General features: G+C 42.5%; 1 protein-coding gene across 1 annotated transcript in view; it reads right to left on the bottom strand.

Annotated features, from left to right (window-relative positions):
- Positions 1-20,000, bottom strand: part of Ryr3 (ryanodine receptor 3) — a gene marked incomplete at its 5' end in the record, with an annotated part of 626,824 nt that overhangs the window by 217,944 nt on the left and 388,880 nt on the right.

A 20,000-nucleotide genomic window follows, 5' to 3' on the forward strand; every position in this document is an offset into this window, starting at 1 on the left:
ATCCTTTCCTCGCCAAGTTGCTTTTGATCATGGTGTTTTATCACAGCAGTAAATACCCCAATTAAGACAATTAATTACCTTTAGTTCAAAACAATAAAGGGCTACAGTTCCCAGGTGGCTCTCTGCCCTCTCAGAGTTAAAAAAATGATAAAGACTGGCCTGGTGACATGGTGGCACAAACCTTATTACCAATGACACCCAGGGCTATAGAGAGAGGCCCCATTTCAAAAAGAAAAAAAAAGACAAAGAGATAAAATGAAATTATTCCAAAAGAAATGTTTCATGCCTAGAAACTCTATGCTGTGAAAGGCATCGGATTAAAGATGAGGTGGACCAAGGACAAAGGATTCAATAAGAAGGAATCTAGAGGCAAGAGAATTGGTAGCTTTCAGATAAGCTGGGGCTGGGCTGTGGAGGTTCTGTCTTTAAGAAAAACCAAAAAAACCAAAAAACCAAAACCATGAGCTGTCCCTTTAATCCCAGCATTTTGCAGAAGCGGGCAGATTTCTGTAAGTTCAGGCCTGCCTGACTTACATAGTGAATGGTAGGCCAGCCAGGGCTACGCATTGAGACCCTGTCTCAAAAACAAATGAACAAACAAACAAGCAACCTCCCAGCCCCCCCTCACCCCCCCAAAAAAAAAGCAAAGGAAAAAAAAGAGTAAAAGAAAAGGAGGAAAGAAAGAAGAAAAGAGTCTGTTAGGGTGAAACTACATGAAAACCAAACCAGGGTGGGGTGGGGGGTGGGGGTGGGGGAGGAGTAAGAGAAAGGAGGGGGAAGAGTCTGGCAGGGCAAACCCGTGCAGTACAAACACCACTGCTTCTGTGGGAGACACCAGCTCATGGGTGGATTTGGAAGCTATTTGCAAGGCTGATCAGCTCTAGGTTGTATTCCAGCCACGACAAATGGTGCCTGGTTGAACAAATGTTACATTTCCATGAATTAATAGTCTAAGATCAACAGATGAAGAAAACAGACACAGCTGCCCTCTGTTGGATTATCTGAATGTCTCACATGGCCCTTCATTTCCCTAGCTTCTTAGAGAACACATTAGTTCAACCTCAAGGTATAAAGTCTTGGGGTCAGTACCTGGTTCCAAAGTATCCTGTTGTGGCAGCATGGGTTTCTTCTGTCTTAAGTGACATTAAGTAATCACAGTACAGAAGAGGCACGCAATGTCGTGAGGACTGAATTTTCAGTCTTAACCACCTATGACACTTTGGGTTCTGGAGTGAAGTTAAGTGCTCAGAGTCTTGATTTATAAAATGAAGACCATAAGACACAGGTAGGACTTTCGATTTAACACATTGTGAGGTTTCACAACCATATTTACTCAGATGGGCAATAACTCTTGCATATGAAAATTAATCTCAGTGCCCATCCCATACAGAGTGTTTAGTAAATGTTAGGGAAATCTTCAAGCTGAATATACTCCCAAAGAGTGCAATAGTGGCGGAGCTCTTATCCAGGACAACGTTTATGTTGTCTGTCAAAGGAGAGTATTTAGACTTTCACTATCCTCTTTACTTTGCTATTTGGAAGTCTAATCCACACTTGGCCTTTTATTGATCAAACAAAGAGAACCTGAAGCATGTTAGAGGCACCTCTCAGCCTCATTACGAAACTTCCCCTATGTTAAGGTCCATTAAAGTATCCCTACCTTATGTCTAGAGGACGGTAGGCTGATGTATGTGTATGTGTGTGTGTGCACATGCCCGTGCATCTGGCTGTCAGAGGAGAATGTCTAGTGTTTCATCACTCTCTACCTTAGTCCTTTAGAGACAGTGTCTGTCACTAACTGTGGAGCTAGGCTGGTGGCCTGCATATTCCAGTGATTCTCCTATCTTAGCCCCCTACAGCATCGAAGTTACAGGTGCACATGCAGCCACACTCAGCTTTTTACATGGATGCCAAGATCCAAACTCAGGTTCACATGCTTGAGCAGCAAGTGACCCAGTGAGTCACCCCTTCAGCTCTGAATAAACTTCTGAATAAACATTTGGACTGAATCATATAGTTTTATCTTTCAAATCTCAGACTAGTAAGAGCTGTGTTTTAAAAATTCTAATCTTAGCCGGGCAGTGGTGGTGCATGCCTTTAATCCCAGCATTCGGGAGGCAGAGGTAGGTGGATCTTTGTGAGTTTGAGGCCAGCCTGGTCTACAGAGCGAGATCCAGGAAAGGCACAAAGCTACACAGAGAAACCCTGTCTCGAAAGACCAAAAAATAAATAATAAATAAATAAAAATAAATAAATAAATAAATAAATTCTAATCTTGCATACTTGATAAGGAGGTGACAGAAATCAGTGTATACCTTAGTGCTGTGTGTTTAATTTCCCCTAAGCTTCAGAAGGGTCTTGACCTTCTTCTCAACATTATTTCAGGGTAATTTACCTGTATATCTGCATGTTTCCCAAGCCCCCATGAACACCCCAAAGAGTGCAATTCTATTAGTTCCTAAGATCACCAAGATATACACAAATGTAAAAATTTTCAAATCAAAATGGTAATCAATTACTAATTATCAGGTTAGGCATCATTTCTACAAAGAACTTGTGATTCAGTCCCCAGGTTGCTGATGTCTTATGTAAACCACATTTGCACTGAGAATGGCAGTTTGAACAAATATCCTCCCAGGGCCCATGTGTTAGAAGCTCTGTCTCTAGGGTATTGCTACTGGGGTACTGAGAGGCTAGGGATGCCTGGAGGATGGGGCTGGGTGGGAGGTTTTTAGGTCAATGGGACATGCCCTTAAGGAGATCTTAGGATCCTGCCATTTTGGACTTCTGTCTATGAGCTGAGCAGTTTGCCTCAGAGTGAGCTCCCCATCACTGCCATCTGGACCCCCTACTAGAGGATCAAAGAAAAGTGTCTACTCATCCTGAACATGAAACTTCAGAACTAGGAGCTAAATAAGCCTTTTAGCTTTACTTATATCAGACATTTTGTTACAGTAACTCCAAGCTGACTAACATAGAGGGCCTCTCTTGATTCCATGGACTCACCTGGCTACCATTTCTTTCTCTTTATGGGAAGCATACCCACTACTGCTAAGTGGCTTCAGAGGAGAAGACAGGAAGTAAAGGCGGTGGTTGGTGAAGTACTGGTCAACCAGCGGGAGGAGAACCTGGAAACCATCAAACATCATTTTTAAGGTAGTGGATCAAAGTCTATCTGCCAGTTCCTTTTTTTTTTTTTTTAAAAAAAAAAAAGTCATTCTCAGTGAGCAAAAGCCTCTCAACACTGGCTGTGGATTTCCAGAAAATTCTATTCTGGGTTTCACTTTGCATTATTATTATTATTATTATTATTATTATTATATTATTATTATTTCTGTGCTACTAACCAAAGGTGTTGAGGTTATGTGACAGGAAAGGAAATTGACTAAAGGCATAAATAAACTTGCATGACGACGATCTGACTTGAAGAGGACACCTGGGGAACTCAGATTATCTTCTTGGCCATGGCATCAAAAGGTACACTCAGGTATGACTGAGCCCTCACCTGAAGCATCTATCTTTGCTTCAAAGACATTGAAAGGTTTTTTTTGTCCTCTGAGCAGGCTTCTATGGGCAACATGGATCACTGGCACCCAAATGCATTGTCTCTTTGAAGCAACAGATTTTAGTGAGACATAGGACCACTGAGGCAGGGAGTATCTTCTGCAGTTTTCCTTGTAGCCAGAGTAAGCTAAAAGGGTTCACTTGCACCATGAGGTTAACACTTCAGAAAAGCAGCAGCAAGCTCTCTCCTCCCCTTTCCTTTACACATCCCTTTCCTGCAGATAGGATGAAGGTGACCTTGTTTGGACCTCAGTAACAAAAAGCACACCGTTTCAGATGGTACAGAACAAGGGAGGAGGATCCTAAGTCCTGAGGCTATAGTGTGGAGGGGAGCAGCTTGCATCCTTTCTTGGAACTCCTACCCACAATGGGTCTGTTCTCTAGCCGAGTAATACACCTCTGTCCCACTGAAGCTTTTGAAGTATTAAATCTCCTTGATGGACCCCTTTAAACTACACCCCCAGCAGTAGAGATCCTGAGCAAAGAGAAACACTTACTTTGGCAAAGAATTTGATCTCCTGGTCATGGGGAGACTTTTCAGTTTTCCCACTGCTGACGATGGCTTCTACAAAGACAGGGTAACACACTTTGGTCAGAGCAAACACACATATCAACAGTCACAGTATTTTCCGAAACAGAGCAGCTGCTTTCACAAAATAACATTTTATAAAGTACTTTGTGACTGTGTTGACTGGGTGTATCTCATGTCAATTCTTTCTCGGCTGCCTTGCTCCTTTTCTAAAGGGGCTTCAGTGATGTCCATAGTCACAAGGCATGGGCAAGTTAATAGGATGAGTTGCATTAAACAACAACAACAACAACAACAACAACAACAAGAGAGCCAGTCAAATCCAGCAGAGAACTCAAGGATCTAAACTAACTTTTTAAGTAGGGATGAAATAAATCTTAGCCACTGTTTTCCACCAAAATTATTTGTTTCAATGAATCATGAGCTATAGTGACACAAGAAGATCATTCATAACTAGGTCATTCTTCCCAGAGGAATACCACCTTCTTTCTTGACGTTTTACAGCTATACTTACCCAAGTGAGCAATAAACTCTTGAGCAGAGTCAACATATTTCAGGATCTTCTTTAAAAACTTGTAGGCAAATCTCTTTTCCATGGAGGAGGCATCCAACTCCATGTCCTTCATACCTCTAGATTGGATAGAGATGAACCCCAGAAGTAGCAGAGAAAAATACTTGACTTTGGTGTATTACCCACCCTCCCCATGTTGTTGAATTTAATTGTCAGTGCTGACAGTTGTTCTGGCTTAGTGGAATGACTCATCATTGGACTTATTTACTCTTGCACTTGGACCTGACTATGTGAACATGCAACACTTTTGTTAAAGTGACTTCTCAGCAGAGTCTTCAGAAAGATCTTTATAATTATTACTAAAAATATTGACGTGGAGATAAGTGAGAGAAGATAAATATTCTTCATATGTTTGACCTAATGCTAGCTATAAGTAGACATAAGCAAAATACAATTTATGTGGAATGATAAAAGCAATATGTTATATTAAAAAAGAGAAAAAGGAAAGCAGGAATAAAAAAGCCTGAGGATGAGGTTGTAAAGGTTTGTGGACTATGATGTGAAGTATGGTAATCATGGCTGGGGTCACTGGGAAACTGGAATGGAAGTAAAGGCTTACAGAGGTGGAGTGGTGAGTTATAAGGACATCTAGGCAAAGATTGCTTCAAGGAACAAGCGGTACAAAGGTTTTGAGGCAGGAGCTTGCATCCTGGGTTGAAGGAGTGCGGCAAGGTGGTCAGAGTGGGTGGAATGGAAGTCAGCAGGTGTCCCAGGGGAAAGAGATATGTAAAGTGCAGCAAATCATTTAGGGCTTTTGCAGAAAATCATTAGAACTTTGCTTTTTTCGAGTGAGATGAGAACTGCTCCTGGCAGTTCTGAAGCGGGGTGACATGGCATGATGCTCAACTCTTCTGGCTGCTGCGTTTAGAACTGGACATGGGTGGGAACAAGGGTCAAAGCAGACAGCCCCAGTGGGAAGCCAGCTCAGTCATGATGTGGATTGCATGAAGGCAGTGAAAAGTGGGTAGATTCTGCACATGGTTTCAAGGTAGAACAATTAAAATTTTCTTAAAGATGGAAGGGACTTGGGAACAAAGAGAACAGTCAAGGTTTGGGGCTTGAACAACTGAAAATAGGCTTTCACCAGCAGACAGAAAGGGTGAAGTTAGAGAAGGCTTTCTCCTAGTGATGGGGCCTGACTTGATCATCTGCCCACTCATGTCTCCTGTGGGGCCCCATACATGGCAAATAACTACCCAGAATATGGCTGCTGAATTTGATCTATCCCTAATTATATTTCCTTGACTTCCTTTTTGGTTACAGTAAAGGGGAATTTTTCATTTCTGTGAGCAAGGAATTTTATCACATTCATCTTAGTGTTAAAAAGAGGATTAAAGCAGGGCAGGGAGTCTTTCTCAATGCTTTCCCAGGGACTGTCTCCTGCAGCATGACCTTTCCTACCTGACAATATAGCAAATAAGTTTTGTAATTTTTTTCAGATGAACTACAATAGAAATATTTGTATAGTTTTTATTTATTTGGCATTAACTAGAAAAAAGATCTCTAGGAAATTAAAACTTGCTTGGCAAACACTTCTTTAGTAGGAATGGGTATATCCGAGTAGGCCCACCACTTGGCTTTTCATTCTACCAAGAAACTGGCAAGCACAGTGCTATATAGCTCTCCATAGGCATCTGATTAGTGAGTAAGCAAACTCCATAAAGAGTAAGCAGTCCAAGCCAACTTCATAGAAAACATTCACCAATTTGTGATAAAATGTCTTAGGACATCATGATGTGTACCATCTCCCCAGAGGAACTGCTGCTTCAGAAGAATCAATTCCCGTGGTTCCAAGACTGCTTCTGTTAGCTGTGCTTGCTGTTATTATTATGTAGTTTAGCAAAACATAAAACAGTCAGATCAAAGTGTGGAAGAGTTGTTGGCTACTTTACGGCCAAGATCTCTAGCTGAAAATGTATAACTATAGTTTTGAATTAAGGATTAGCAAGACATCTAAAAGAGGTAGGGAAGAAATCTAAAAAAAAAAAAAAATCATCTAGCATACCAAACATTATTTTGCTTGTGCTTCATATTCTCATTTCCCTTTAAAGGTGGCTAAATTCTAAAGCTTCATGGGTATATTATGAATGTGGTTTATAACTCCAGTTGCAGGCCGGGCGTGGTGGCGCACGCCTTTAATCCTAGCACTTGGGAGGCAGAGGCAGGCGGATCTTTGTGAGTTCGAGGCCAGCCTGGGCTACCAAGTGAGCTCCAGGAAAGGCGCAAAGCTACACAGAGAAACCCTGTCTCGAAAAAAAAAAACAAAACTCCAGTTGCTGGACCAATATACAAAGAACAGGCTTTGACCTATAACATAATATTTGTGAGTGCATATGCAAACATTCATTAAAATCCTTTCCAGAAATGTCAAGTACTGTCATTACTCTAATGGTTTTTGTAGGTGGGTGACTAAATACCCAGCAGTGAAGCCAAACTCACCCCAGCTCCCCTGGCCCACTAATATCATGGGGAAGATGGCGACTTACCTAGAAACTATAATGCCATTCACCTGGAGGAATTTGAACAGGTCCTGTGCTTTTTCTCGATCCCTGAACTTTTCCTTGGCAGTCAAGGTGTCATATGGTACCAAAAGAGGGTGACTGCCACCACCTGGAATGAGAAGAAGGATAAACACAAACTGTCCTTTGTACTTCTGGGAAAACAGAGCTACCATTGCCCCCAGCTCACTTTCCCCACGGGATGCTGTGAAATACGCTTACCTTTGCTCTCCAGCTCCAACTTCTTCTTCTTGGCCCAGATATTGTGATAGTTCTCAGCCACCACCTCCACCATTCCCTGTTCCCCACCCCAGAGACACAAGTTAGAGAGAGAGCAAGCAAGAAAAAGCATCTCTTTATCTTCCAGGCTCTGGAACGCCACCACCAAATGCTACTCGCCTGCTGCTGGAGGTCTACCATTATTAATTATTCTGTGTGGCACACCTCATTAGCTTTATATCATCCCATACACAGAAAACAATTTCAGATTCTTCCCTTTCTTTGCAACTTATTATCCTGGCAGTTGAATGCATCTAGGAGAAACACACATTTCCAGCCAAAGCTGCACATTGCCAGTACCTCATTTATCTTACTATTATACTTCTCACCAAAGACAGGGAGCTGGGCAGGAGGAGTCAGGTCAAAATCAATCTATGAAAATCTTAACTAAACAAACTAAAAAAAAAAAAATCACACCTTGCTGGAAACTGCTGTCATTGAGATTTATCAAATAGAATCTTTCTATAAGGTGCATACAGCTCTGACCTAGAGCAAAGGATGTTCTTTAGAAAAAACTTCCTCTAAGGTCCAAGGAGCTGGAAGAACCCCAGGCTAGAGTAGAGGCCACAGGCACTGATATGTGTAGGAAAAGAGGAGTCAAGGGAAGCACCTCAAAGCTTTTAGTTGCATTTATTTGGTTTTACAGCTCTGAGTCCGACAGTGATTGCTTTCCTGCACCATTGTGGGGAAACTGAGCATATCTACTGTGGCACATGCAGGGTGTCCTCATGGCTTGTGAAATTAACAAGGACCATGCAACCATCCAGGTGCTGTATTTCACTGAGTTTCCCTTATTTTATTTTGGGAGTTTGACACGAGGACCTTGCTGACTCTTCTTCCTGTTACCTACTCGTCACCCTTTATGGCACTTTTGGAAGCACAGTCTCCCCTTCTTAGTTGACTGGCTAATTCTCTGGTGTTTTCCCCATAGCCTCGGCACAACACAACCCTCTTTAGGTTTAATATTTTAGTGGAAATATGTTCTAGACACACTCTCCGCTTTTCTCCTTTTATTCTTCAGAGGTAACATGCCCTGTACTGGAAAGGTCTAGAAAGCACTGATGTTCTGCACCTGGGTTGGCACTGACCTGGAGCTCCCTGGACAGTACAACATTTGAGAGATCCAGTGGAGCAGGGCTGTAGCTATTACCCTAGGAGAACAGAAGCAATTACTAGGTTATCAAACACATGGCTTCCCCAAAGCCACTATTCACCTTGGGTGGACCCATCACCATACCCCAGGGAGAGTTTTCCTAGATCCATCATGGTTTCTATTGGCCAAGTGTTGCCTACGGAGTACGGCAGTTGTACCTGATTAGTCTGGGACACACATCGAAGTTTCTCATTCTCTCTTTGTTGAACCAAAGCTTCTCCTTCTTTGGTCCTTTCCACTGTCCATCCCACAGCAAGCATGGTTTTCAGGGATTCTCTGGCAGGCCAGCGATAAATTTCTTTTTCCTAGAGGAAGTTTTCCCAGAAGAGTCATGCAGAACACACCCTGCCATTTCCCCGCAGCACACAGAGGAGATAGTTTGCTCCATCCTCCCCTCACAAGGTCAAAAAGTCATTTGCAGCATCTTGTGTATAACACATAATCTTTCTGATGCTTTTGAATATAAGATCCTAAGCCTATAGTATTTTTTATTAGGGGAAATAAAGCACTATTATCAATGACATTGTCTATAGTTTATAAAAAAGTGAAGGGCCAGGAAAGAACTCATTGTGTCTTATGTTTAAAATGAGACATTGTCGAAATGCATTTGCACTGAGCTCTTCCTTGATCCCGAGAAACAGAACTTAGAATTCTTTTGATGTATGCCCAATTTCATGAATGGTCAACGGTTAAAGATGTATATGCCATCCCTTACATAAGACACTAAACTTAAGCTTACAAAGAACACCTATTGATTGTAAGACCAGAATTCAGAGTTGAGATGAACCATACTACTTCACTTAAAAAAGAAAGAAAGGAAGAAAGAAGGAAAGAAGGGAAGAACAAGAGACCTGTTTCTACTTCCACAGGGACTTTCCCTTTTTACTATCCTCCAAGTAGTAGAAATCTCTTCTGTTTAAATCTTTTTCTCCATATTTCTCCATCCTGTCTCAACAGTCTAACAGTCTAATAAAACCCCTTCCTGATTCAGTTGCAGGAGGAACTCAGTGCATTTGGGGCCATCTGCCAGTGCTGACTAGGGTTTTTTTCACATGTGGTTACTCAGAGCCGAAGACCAGAACGTGAAGTTGGGGCTTGGAAAGTTCATGGAAGCTTCTAAGGATCGTGAGAGGGATGGATTGTCTGATACAATCCCCAAGGAAGGACATAGCAGGCCACATGGTCACAAATCCTGCTTCTTACCTTCTCTGTTAGTGTCTTGAAGGGCCGTATCAATGGGTGGGTCTTCACGTTTTCATCCAGGGAAATCCCATATTTCCATCCACTGTGGCTCTGTAGAAATGTTCTCAGTTCAAACAAAGAGCCTGCTAGATGACCCAGATCTCTGCTTCTGTTTTCTCAGGTAGCATAATGGATCATGACAGAGATTAAAGAGTCCCTTAGCAAATGTCTAATTGCTCCTTTCAGGCTGTCAAGTCTGTGCCTCCCCAATCCTGACCTTTGTTCCTGCAATCCTTCTTGTTCCAGCTGCTGTCCTTTTCACTTTCTCGCTTGTTAAGTTTTAGGGCCACTTAGAAGGCTGTTTCAATAGACACTGAGAACACCGTACCTCAGGACAGTGTGTCAAACTCACAGTCAGATCAGTAGGCAGAAGTCAGAGGGGACTAGATCTACCACCGGCCACCAAAAGGGGTCTGCTTGGCAAACTCACAGAAGTGCATGCTTTTTAGGGTTGCAGAAGCTCACGACCGTAAAACACCACTAAGTGGGTGCCTTCTTCAGTAGAAGTCTGGAGCACTGTGGATGTAGAACCAAGTAGGAGCCCCAACTTCCCCAGCATCAAAACCCAAATACTCCCAGCTACTCATCTGTTCCCAATCTCTGCCTCTACCTATTTGTCAAAAGAACATGTTTCCCAAGTTTCCTTTCCCAAGAGGCACATACTTTCTGGGTGCTCTAATCTAGGTCTATAGTTTCAGTTACCACTGATGACTGATGTCAGATCAGCATTTCTAGAGCAGAGCTGACTTCAAATTTCCAAATAGTATGAGCTCGGCTTGACATGTTACCAGGGTGTCTAAAGAGAACCAGCAGTTACTTCTTCCAGTGCTTCCTGCTCTTGGGTTCCTTTACCCTAGGGGGTTGCTCCCTCTTGAGCTCCTGCTCAGTTTTTAATCCTGTAACAGGGGGTCCTCGTTGACTCTACACTGCACACCTCACATCTCTCTGCCTCCCAGGTCCACTCCTTTGCCCGCCTCTCTCCAGCTTCCTTCTTAGGATGAGCTCACCTGGGTGACTGCAATAGCTTTCTCAGCATGCTCCCCCAATCTTGCCACCTATTCATTGACTCATTTTCAACTATTGTTAGGTGATAGTCACCAAAATTGTCCTGTTAGAGAACTCTGTTTCCTTATGATTTCTGACTGTCACCTGCCACCATGGGAAAAATGATTTCTAAATCTATAAGCCTTTCCATATTCATTTCCCACCCTCCTTACCCTGCCCTATTCCATGTTCTAGCTATGTGGTTCCCCAAAGCCAATAAACTCTCTCTGGCCTCTCTCTTGGTCTGCGTGTGCTGACCCAGCAATAATCTCATCTTTTCCCTGCAATGAATGTGATGAATGCCTGCCCATCTGCAAATGTTACTACTCTAGACGGCATCCCTGGACACCAACTGTAGAATTTGGTATTCCTCTATGTTCTAACCCTGTGCTTGTGCCTATCACAGAACTGCACAACCTGTGCCACTGTGGCTGCATAATTCTATTTCTCCTGTAGGAAGAGTGGTTCTTTAAAACATTGAATTATGTGTTTGTACACATGAGTTCAGCATCCTCAGAAGTCAGAGAGGATGATGGAGTCTTCAAAGCTGAAGTTATAAGCAGTTGTGAACTGTCTGACCTGGGTACTAGAACTGAATTTGGGTCCTCTCTAATAGTAGTATGCACCCTTAACTACTGAGCTCTCTTCCCAGCTCCAGGAAGAAGTTCTTGAGGTGGGAGGAATCAGAACCTCTGGGCAATGGTGAGCAAGCATATATCCTTGCTCTCATGAGGCCTCCCATAGGTGTCAGGGGGAGATAATGATCAAATAACTACACTAGTATATATATATATATATATATATATATATATATATAACTGATGACAGGGCCAAATGTACAAATGTGCAACTATTATAAATTATGTTAATGTTTTTATATACAGATGACTTGAGAAACACTATGCAGGAGAAGAATAAGGCACTCAGATGGCCTGCATATAAGAAAATTAGAAGTCTCAGCCTAGGAATGAATGCTTAGATCGACACCTGCAGGATGAGGTAGGGATGGCAAGTGACCACCTTGCTCAGCCAGGGAAGGGTTTTGTGCACATGTGTGTGACAGAGGGTCTAAAAGTATAGGAAGAGACTGATGGGCAGAGAGAAAAGGGAGATCTCATTGAGACTCAGGCAGGGCAGTGCCTGCTGGTCCATGTGGGGATTTTGACCTTTAAGAAGAATTAAAACGTATTAAAGAATTTTCAGATGGAATGGGGGCTGGACAGGAGGAGCACTGATACCATATGACCAAATATGCATACTGGAACAATTACTTGCTTGTGGTTTGAAAAAAAGACTGGAGAAAATGCATATGAAAAGGCCAGCCAGGAGATCATAGTGGCCTGGGCCAAAGATGATGGCAGCTGGGACTGAAGCCATGGCATGGGGACAGAGAGTGCTGTAGAAATTCATAGAGTTGAAGAGGTAAAATATACAATTTAAAGATGGATTAGTTATGGCTGTAGATTCATAGATACCCCTTCCCTCTAAGCCATGGTTTGGCAAATGGCCACACTGAAAAGAAATGAGAAAATCATCCATATGCTCTAGATTCTAAAGTATGCATGTCCAGCTGGCCACCCTTCCCCCACTTTTGAAAAATAATTTATTTATTTTTATTTTATGTGCATTGGTGCTTTGCCTACATATATGTCTGTGTGAGGGTGTCAGATCTCCCGAAACTAGAGTTACAGACAATCGCAAGCTGACATGTGGGGTCTGGGAATTGAACTCAGGTCCTCTGGAAGAGGAGCCAGTGCTCTTAACCACTGAGCCATCTCTCTACTCCCTTTTTCTCTTATATAAAGTTTTACTGGCACATAGGCTCCCTTTTGTTGTCAACGTTTTGTTTGTGGCTACTTTTGTGCTACAACAGTGGAAATGAGTCATTTCCATGGAGACTGTCTGACCCACAGAACTGCAAATGTTCATTATCCATTTCATTATTGATTATTTGGTTATTATCATGGCCTTCACACAGAAGAGGCTTCCAATCCTGGTCTACAATCATGAGGTATAGCTCATTCTGAAGTTCATCGGTTGTTATCATCAGTGTAAGTGGGAATCCTTGAGAAGATAAGAGCTGAGCACAGATCTACACAGAGCTGAGGTGGTGGCACATGGTTTCCCTTATCTGTGACTGCACTATGGGGAGATGACTTTCTATGACCCTGCCTTTAAAATGCATCCACGCCACAAGCTGTAAGCTGATCAGTGGACCCATTCCTTCACTGCCTGCCTGCTCCAATCCTGCATGTTTTTGGCAGAGCAATTCAACCTACTAAGCATCCTGACCTCATGTGGGGGCGCATTTCAAATAGCAGACGGACCAAGTGCCTAGTAGTCCTAGTGGCACCCACCAAAGGAAGGCCCCCTCATGTGGCCTTCCTGGGATACAATTCAGCTTCCCAAGTCAAAACAAGAGCGAGGCTTTCAATTTTAGTCGTTTTTTCCAATGCTGAGTTCAAAGAAAAAATTAGATAACCATCTTCCCACCCCGATGAAACATTTATGTTGAACACACACAAGTGCATGCTTGGGCATAAACTCCAGGCAATGCAATGATAAGAAAGCAATCAACACTTCCAGAATTGTTCATTTTCTTGAACACTTCAAATGCAGACCAGCAGCTGCCAATGCCTATTTCTCTGACCTCTACCAACCCTGAAGAAATTGCTGCCCAGAAACAATGAATGCTCTTGGCATGGAGACTCTGTCACTTAGACAAATCAGGCAGATTTCCAGGATCCGACCCAATAATGTTCTTGGGCTTTTTTCCCCCCTCCCTGACAAGTGTCAATCAGCTGATAATCCCTACCTTGTCACAGGCCCATTTATCATGAGAATGCTCAGCATACTTGGTGACAATGTATTCCAATTTTTCAGGCAAGGAAAAACTGTGAATTGAGAGAACAAAATTATAGCCCCCACAAGCATTTTAGCTAGATACTGTAAAAGGTGGGTAGAAGTAACAATTTGCTACCTCTAGCAGGAATTGCTAACAGCTAATCTCACATCTTAAGCTACTTTAGACACAGTGACACTGCTGAGCAGGGCTGGCAAGATCAGTGCTGTGTTCCAGGCACCACCCAGGTCTGATTACAAGATTTCTTTGCAGAAACATCTGCACATAGGTGGCCTCCCTCCATCTGCTCTGGGCCCTACTGGCTCCCGAAGTATCACTGTGATTTCAAAGCCAGCTCTGGTCTCTGTCAATGAGAATCTTGTCATCCTATAGCTCCAGTCTGAGAACAACAGAATGTGCAGCTGGAGGGTCAGATGTTACAAAAATACTGGTTGTCTATTATTTTGAATTAGTGATTCATTACAACTAGAATGTTGGAAATACAGTAGATGCCTGTCATCACTCTTTGCCTAGCAGCGCTCACCCACTCTTCATTCTCCCGTGTATCATATGGGCTTCTGGTACTGCATATGATGTTAGGTGCATGGCCATCAAGGTCAGGCATATGAATAGATGGATCAAATTCACTCTCCCTGGAACTTGAATCTAGAGTTCGATGAGACAAGGGCAGCAAGAAGCTCAAGGTGATTCCTCCAGTGGAGACAGCTGAAGATTGTCATTGTCCTTGGGGAGGCCTGGCTCATTAGCTTTTTATTAGGTTCTGGTTATGACCCCGTGTCTTTGTAATCAGGGCTCTTTGATTTTAGAAATGGGACCAGTCTTTAGCACTCACATTACTCAATTTGCTGATGTCAAAGGTATGTCTGAAGCAACAAGAGCTCTCAAAATGCCACGGAGCCACTCATCATTGGCACACAGTTGCTAGAGTAATGATGATAATGTTTGTACTATATCCAATCACCACATCATTTGCTTTCTTATCTTTTTCCATGCTTTTATTTCTATAAGGCTTTTCTAAAGCTGGTATGTACTTTCTTTTCTTGCCCGAGCTTCCATTTTTACCACACCATTTATCTCCAATTCTGTTTCTCATCGTCCTCTCACGCAAGGCTTTGTCCAATGGAACAAAGTCCATTGGGGGATCAATATGGGATTGTGCTTATTTTTCAGGTCATTCTGAAGAGTTCTATACTCTTCATTAAAATGTACCCAGGGACGAAGTTAGTTGCCCTGCACACATACTCAGAACTAGAGAGGGATGCTTGGAAATTTAACACAGCAATTTGCCCCAAGGCTAAACACACTGGATACGAGCATCTGTTGGTTTGTTGAGCGCCAGTAAAGGATTCTGGATACTCATGGGAAGAAATGATGAGGCATTGCTATAGGGTGACTCCAAAAATGTAGTATTCTTTAGTATGGCAAAGAGAAGATCCAACCTCTTGAAGGACCTCAAGTATTCAGCTGTCACCTTGAGGAATTGCTAAAGTTCTTCCGCTACTATGAAGTTATTTTGATGTTATTATATCTGTATAGGCTCAATTTACAAAGAGTAAAGATTTTTGTCAAAAATTTATTAATAAATTAATCATATCATTTATCAGGGTGGGTAGGCATCTTAATGCCTCAGACAACATTTATTTTTGTGAGTCTGTTTCATATTAAATCCCTCTAAAAAGCCTGGAATATATATAAGCAATATATAAATACAGAATATATATACATACATATGTATGCACACACACATAAAGTCAGAAATGGATAGATTAAACTTGTTTCTGGTGTGACTTATAGTATCAAAGAGGATGATGAGCAGGGTTGCAGAAGGGAAAGGGAAAAATGAGAGTTTCTATTACAGTCTGAAGAAAGATATTAACTATTATATAAAAATATAGAAATAATTTAGAAGTGGCTCTAAACTTACTTCATGGTGTTAATAGGTTTTGGGTCAAAGTTCCCATCTGCATCCACCGAGACCTGTTTCTCCAATGTGGCTGTGATTCTTGTATCTAAATAGTCTGGTGGTAAGGCACCAGCAATAGCACTGAGACAAGGCAGGGCCATTCGGAAAAGATCCAGGTCATATTTCTGTGAGGGAAACAGAGAGCACTCCAATAGACAAACCAGAACCATGGCCATCATCTAGGACCGTTCACTCACCAATAGAAGTACAGATACAAAGGATGTGTTAGTCCAGTTGATCTGCAGTACTTCCTACAGAAAACTATTCTTGGAGGTGGAATGGCAATCTGTAAAGTCTTGTATAATATTAGAAGGACCAGCCTTAATATTATATATCCCAGAGGCTCAGGAGAGAGAACTGCAAATGGTGAGGACTATTTTCGGGAAATAGAATCTCAGCACACTGAGTTCTTAGTCTAGTCATTTATTTTTCCAAATCTTCTTCTCCATCCTTTCTGTGCCCTGGAAGTCCTGGTATATATACACTTACAAGCAGTAATCCCTTGGCAGTGCAAAGCCAGGCTTCCAGGGTCAAATGGAGGGTGATAAGAATCACATAGAGGGGTAGTAATTGTTAATTATCATTTGCAATCCAAAAGGGAAGAGACTAATGGGGAAATTCCTAAATTTAGAAATTAACTAAAGGCCAAATTCCAGTAATATCTAAGAAGAGGATCTTATGTGCTCAACTATAATCTTAAACATGATTAGTAGAAAATGTTAAGAATCTATAAGTTGCTAGGTCAATGGAGAAAATAAAACTGCCTTCTTTTTTCCTGTGGCTCCTATCTGTCCAAGCTATCTGCCGTTTTTTTCTGCAGGGTGGGGGAAAGTGTGCTCAGTCACTAGGCAACCTGTGTACAGCTAGATGCCTCTGGTGATAGTTAAAGGGAGATCTGGAAATGGAGGTAAGAATTATGAAAGGAGGAAGTTAAGCTTAATTGGCACATCCGCCAAGCCTTCTCAAATGGGTAGTCTGGACACTTAAGTCTGTTCTTAGAGAGTACAGAGGTATCTCTGACAAGGTACTTTCCTCCGTCGGGGGATGGACCTGGTTGGATGCTGCCAATGATGATAATTACAGGGAGGCTTGAACTGGGGTTCTGGCTGTGTATAGCCATTAGCACAGAAGGTTATCTAAATATTCCTAGAAGTGGTTAGGTAAGGAGTTAGGGGTCTAGAAAGTTAGTAAGGCTGTAAGAAAAGGAGGGTCCGAGCTAAATTGTGCGAAGCTATTACTTAAGGTCCACCTGACTTAGGCAGTGTTTCCTTGTGGAATTTGTCTTAAGTCAGGAGACAAGCATGTGGTGGTCTGTGCTGTTATTTCTGTTAGTCCTTAAAAGTGGCTAAGGGAGATCCAGTGCTGAAAGGGGAGAAACAGATGGGCTGGAGGGAAGGAAGCCTTTCCTGAGGCTGTTCTCCAAATACCTGGAATTTGTATGTCCAGAGAGTGGTCGGTCCACACTGTTAGCCCTTCTTAGGGAAAAATCAATTGGGAAAACTATGAAGGCACACATGATTTTCATAACAGAAGACAGCTGATAAGTATATATTGTATATACTTATTGGATAGTTTTTCTTGTATTAGTTATAAGCTTTCTTTAATCTTAGACAAAAACTTATCTGATAAGTTTATTAAGGTACACAATATTTTGGGGAACACAATACCACCACATTTCCTCTCTTTTTGTCTAAAATTAAAGAAAGCTTATAACTAATACAAGAAAAACTATCCAATAAGTATATACAATATATATAGCCAAAAATTACATTAATGATGTCAAGTCCATTAACATTTAACAAGCCAAATAACACCAAAAGTTCCTTGGAATTTGGCTTCCTCTGAAGGAATTCCTTGATCCCTTCAGGTAGTGGCTTAGCCATAACCAGCTGAATTCTTACAATATATTCCTGCAGCCTGTAGCAGTAAAGCCCTCAAGTTACCATTCACTTTAAGTTGGAGAAGATTAAAGGCTTAAATCAATGCCATTCCAAATACATTTCAAGAATATCTGAAGATTAAGAAGGTTTTTACTAGGCTAGAAAGGGCTATAAACTTGCCTACGAAGACTAGTTACAGGAAATGGCCCAACCTATAACCAGAGGGGGAATATGAAGATTGTCTAAATTCCACAGTGGTGGATAGAGATTTGCATTAATATTTTACCCACTGCTGTGACAAAAACCCCAGACAAAGGCAACTTAAGGAAGGGAGGGAGGCTTATTCTGTCTTGGAGTTTGAGGGGAACAGATCAGCATGGTGGAGAATGAGTGTGAGGCAGCTGGTGGCATTCACAATCAGGAAGTAGAGTATACCGGAAATGGGACCAGGATGTCACACCTCACAGAGAAAAAGAACAAGAGGCATACGGACTCAAAACTGGAAGCAGAAATGCTTTTGGAATTTGCCCCGGTGGCTGCTCTCCCGTGTGTTAAGCTCGGCAAGTCTGGCAATTTATTTGACTACTCTGAGGATTATGGTAATTCCCATTCTGGAGTGTGTGTGTGTGGTCTTTCTTTCTTTCTTTCTTTCTTTCTTTCTTTCTTTCTTTCTTTCTTTCTTTCTTTCTGTCTGTCTGTCTGTCTGTCTTTCTTTCTTTCTTTCTTTCTTTCTTTCTTTCTTTCTTTCTTTCTTTCTTTCTTTCTTTCTTTCTGTTGAGATGGGAGGTTAAGGGGTAGTTTAAAGGATTAACATAAAATGCTCCTGAGGTCCTTAGTACAGTCCATAGAAAACAGTAAAGCCAAACCGCTGTAAATTCTTGTGGGCCTGGGGCACTGGGGCCACCTGTTTTTTTGGAAGTAGCCATTACCTTGTGGGAGAGGGAGTCAAAAATCCCCCAGAAGAGCTTCTCTGTGAGGTGCAGTTCCTCCTCCACAGCTAGCCCATAGCTCCCCCATCCTGAAGGCAGGCAGTAATACTTCCAGCACTGCTCGTAGTGGTTTGTCAGCATCTGGGAGTTCAGAACACAGGGGCACCAGTCACACATGGAGTCCAGCACATCCACAGGCATCAGAGACATGCAGGGAGAAGAAAAGAGTACGGAGAAATCACGAGGAGGAAACCAGGATTTGAAGGAATTGGATTGTCAACCTGGAGGCTCCTCAGATGCCTCCGGGAAGGGTCTGCTCTCCCACCTAATGAGCTCTGGAGTGAGCTGCATCTGCCTGATTAATTCTCCTGCCTCCCGTGTGTGCTCCAAGTAGTTACTAAGAAATGGAAAGGAGTCAGTCCTGTTTTCAATGAGAAAATGTTACCCTTGGAAAGGAGTCACAGTGTGCTGACCAGTCAATCATGTGTGGGAATAATATCATATGATTACATATAATTTTGGAATACCCTGGGGTGTGCTGATATGGGGAGAGGACAGTGGACAGAAAATTGTGGGTTTGAAGATTGGTGGTTGTCTGTGGCTTCCTGGTCTCTCTGGCCTTTGTACAGCTCAAAGTGACAGCCGTTCCATAGGTGGCCAGAGGAGGGTTACATTAGAGTAACATCTCTTCCCAGCAGGTAGGATTCACATCTAAGTGGGGGAAATGCCATTCCCGTGAGATGTCAAAGTGAACTGACTGAGTGGCACCAGTAATGCCTCTTAGGAGTCAGCATCACCTGAGAGCAAGGATCTGTACGAGAAGCAGAGTCAAGTTAAGGAATGCAGACCACGCCTTCAGCTACAGTACCCTTTGAGATTGAGACCCAGAACTGTTAAGGTTGGAAGGAAAACTTTGTTCTGGAAGGACTGAGAACCTCAGTGATTGAGTAATGCTTCCTGCTGGTTATGAGACTGAACCAAAGGCTTCTGAAAGTTCTGGTTACCTCAATAAAAGATTCCCTTAACACCCTGCTTGAACTATTTCCTTAAAGAAAAAGAAAAAGAAAAAAAAAGGGGGGGGGGAATCATCAGTGTGGCTCATCTCTGCTGTCACTTCTTGGATTTGCAAGGAAGGTAGAGCCTCAGAGGGAAGTTGAAATGCTGCTCTCTGGAGTGGCCACTAACCCTAGCACCGCCCGGGATTAGGTGTTCTGGGGCTGTAACAGAGAAGTCATAAGAGTGAGAAAATAGACAAAAAGTTCTGTGTTCTTTTCATTAATAAATAGAAAAAAAAAGCACTTGCTGTGGGGTTGGGGGGCACAAAACAACGTGGAAAGGACATTTTAGGTCCTTTGAAAGACCACAGGGAGGGCTGGAACAATGGCTCAGTGGGTAAGAGCACGGGCTGCTCTGCCATAGGACAGGGGCTTGATTCCAGGCATATTCATAGAGGCTCACAACCATCTTTAACTCCAGTCCCAGGGA

Source organism: Peromyscus leucopus, chromosome 4, assembly GCF_004664715.2.
Source record: "Peromyscus leucopus breed LL Stock chromosome 4, UCI_PerLeu_2.1, whole genome shotgun sequence".
Lineage (NCBI taxonomy): Eukaryota > Metazoa > Chordata > Mammalia > Rodentia > Cricetidae > Peromyscus > Peromyscus leucopus.